Raw genomic sequence first — 3,383 nt, 5'->3', positions numbered from 1 at the left:
GTGTTTCCATAAGGTTCACCTAAGTAATTAACCTCTGCCATGGCAGGGTTTTCAGGATCATAAGCTTCTTCAGAAGCTACCTCTCTAGTACTGTTGGATGCATGTTGCAATCCATTCAGATTTTGAGAGATTATGTTGACCTGTTGAGTCAACATTTTGTTCTGAGCCAATATGGCATTCAGAGCATCAATTTCAAGAACTCCTTTCTTCTGAGGTACCCCATTATTCACGGAATTCCTCTCAGAGGTGTACATAAACTGGTTGTTTGCAACCATGTCAATGAGTTCTTGAGCCTCTTCAGGCATTTTCTTCAGGTGAATAGATCCACCTGCAGAATGGTCTAGTGACATTTTCGAAAACTCAGAGAGACCATAATAGAATATATCTAATATGGTCCATTCTGAAAACATGTCAGATGGACATCTCTTGGTCAGCTGCTTGTATCTTTCCCAAGCTTCATAGAGGGATTCACCATCTTTTTGTTTGAAGGTTTGAACATCCACTCTCAGCTTGCTCAGCTTTTGAGGAGGAAAGAACTTATCTAAGAATGCAGTGACAAGCTTATCCCATGAGTCCAGGCTATCCTTGGGTTGTGAATCCAACCATACTCTAGCTCTGTCTCTTACAGCAAAAGGGAAAAGCAAGAGTCTGTAGACTTCAGGATTAACTCCATTTGTCTTTACAGTGTCACAGATCTGCAAGAACTCAGTTAAAAACTGGTAAGGATCTTCAGATGGAAGTCCATAAAACTTGCAGTTTTGTTGCATTAAAGCAACTAGTTGAGGCTTAAGCTCAAAGTTATTGGCTCCAATGGCAGGAATGGAGATGCTTCTTCCATCAAACTTGGACGTTGGCTTAGTGAAGTCACCAAGCATTCTCCTTGCATTATTATTATTATTTTCTTCTGCCATCTCCTTCTCTTGTTTGAAATTTTCTAAAAGGTTGTTTCTCTTAAAGATGTTTTTGGATTGTTGTAATTTAGCTTCTCTTAATTTTCTCTTCAGAGTCCTTTCAGGTTCTGGATCAAGTTCAACAAGAGTGCCTTTATCCCTGTTCCTGCTCATATGAAAGAGAAGAAAACAAGAAAAGAAAGAGGAATCCTCTATGTCACAGTATAGAGATTCCTTTATGTTAGTAGAAAAAGAAGGGGGTAGAAGAAGAGTGGAAAAAAGAAACACAACTGTGAGGATGGCAGAGATGTGAGATGAGTTGTTAGGATATGAATAAAGAGAGGTGAAGAGAAGTGTTAGTAATTAAATAATTAAATAGAAGAAGAAAAGAGGAGGGAGATTTCGAAAATAATTTTGAAAAAGAAGTTAGTGATTTTCGAAAATTAAAGATAATAGTAATTAAAAATAAAATTTGAAATAATTAGTTAATTAAAAAGAATTTTTGAAAAAGAGTGAGATATTTTCGAAAATAGAAGAGAGAGAAGTAGTTAGGTGGTTTTGAAAAAGATAAGAAACAAACACAAAGTTAGTTAGTTGATTGAAAAAGATTTGAAATCAAAATTTTAAAAGATAGGAAGATAAGAAGTTAGATAAGATATTTTGAAATCAAATTTTGAAAAAGATAAAATTTTTGAAAAAGATCAAATAAAAGATAAAAAGATTTAATTCAAAAATTTTGAAATTATTTACTTCACTAACAAGAAACTACAAGATAAGATTCTAGAATTTAAAGATTGAACCTTTCTTAACAGAAAGTAACAAACTTCAAATTTTTGAACCAATCACATTAATTATTAGTGAATTTTCGAAAATTATATTTAAAGATAAGAAAAAGATTTTGAAAATAAATTAGAAAATATTTTTGAAATTTTCGAAAATTATAAAAAAAATGAAAAAGATATGATTTTTGAAAAAGATTTTGAAAAGATAAGATTTTTAAAATTGAAATTTTGACTTGACTTGTAAGAAACAACTAGTTTTGAAAATTTTTGACCAAGTCAACCCAAAATTTCGAAAATTTGGAGGGAAACAAGGAAAATATATTTTTTTAATTTTTGAATTTTTATATTTTATGCATGAAATTTTTGGATCAAAACAATGAATGCATGCAAGAATGCTATGAATGTCAAGATGAACACCAAGAACACTTTGAAGATTATGATGAACATCAAGAACATAATTTTGAAAAATTTTTAATGCAAAGAAAACATGCAAGACACCAAACTTAGAAATCTTTAATGCATGGAAAATATGAATGCAAAAGTGCACAAGAAAAACAACAAAAGACACAAAACAAGAAATCATCAAGATCAAACAAGAAGACTTGTCAAGAACAACTTGAAGATCATGAAGAACACTATGAATGCATGAGATTTTCGAAAAAATGCAAGAAAAATTTTTAAAGCATGCAATTGACACCAAACTTAAAAATTAACACAAGGTTCAAACAAGAAACACAAAATATTTTTGATTTTTATGATTTTCTAATTTTTTTGGATTTTTATTACTATTTTTCGAAAATAAAGTTTAAAAACACGAAAAATAAAAGAAAAGTTTTGAAAAAGATTTTTGACAAGAAAATTACCTAATCTGAGCAACAAGATGAACCGTCAGTTGTCCATACTCGAACAATCCCCGGCAACGGCGCCAAAAACTTGGTGGACGAAATTGTGATCACTATTCTTTTCAAGTTGTTTGTCTTTGTATGGATTTATTCAATAATTGTCCTTATTTGAAGTCACAACTCCGTTCAACTAACCAGCAAGTGTACTGGGTCGTCCAAGTAATAACCTTACGTGAGTAAGGGTCGAATCCACAGAGATTGTTGGTATGAAGCAAGCTATGGTCACCTTGTAAATCTCAGTTAGGCGGATTAAATATTGATTTATGGGTTTCGAAAATAGAAATAAGAAAATAAATAATAAAAGAGATAGAAATACTTATGTAGATTCATTGGTAGGAATTTCAGATAAGCTGAATGGAGATGCTGTAGAGCTCTCGGACGCCTGCTCTCCTATTCCTTCTATTCAATCCTTCTTACTCCTTTCCATGGCAAGCTTTGTATAGGGGTTCACCATCAACTGTGGCTACTTTCATTCCTCTCGGGGAAATATCCTATGCGGCTGTCACTCGCACAGCTAACCAGTCTGGAGGCATCACCCATGGCTGATGGCTACATCCCATCCTCGCAGTGAAAGCTAATGCTCACGCACTCTGTCACAGTACGGCCAATCACCGGTTGGTCCCCGCTTCCTACTGGAATAGAATCCCTCTTTTGCGTCTGTCACTGACGCCCAGCAGGTTGCAAGTTTGAAGCACGTCACAGTCATTCATTACCGGAATCCTACTCGGAATACCACAGACAAGGTGAGACTTTCCGGATTCCCAGGATCCTACTCGGAACACCACAGACAAGGTTGGACTTTCCGGATC

This window comes from Arachis stenosperma, chromosome 6, assembly GCF_014773155.1.
Source record: "Arachis stenosperma cultivar V10309 chromosome 6, arast.V10309.gnm1.PFL2, whole genome shotgun sequence".
NCBI classification, from domain to species: Eukaryota; Viridiplantae; Streptophyta; class Magnoliopsida; order Fabales; family Fabaceae; genus Arachis; species Arachis stenosperma.
The sequence above is the reverse complement of the archived record's forward strand: the minus strand, read 5'-3'. Positions refer to the sequence as shown.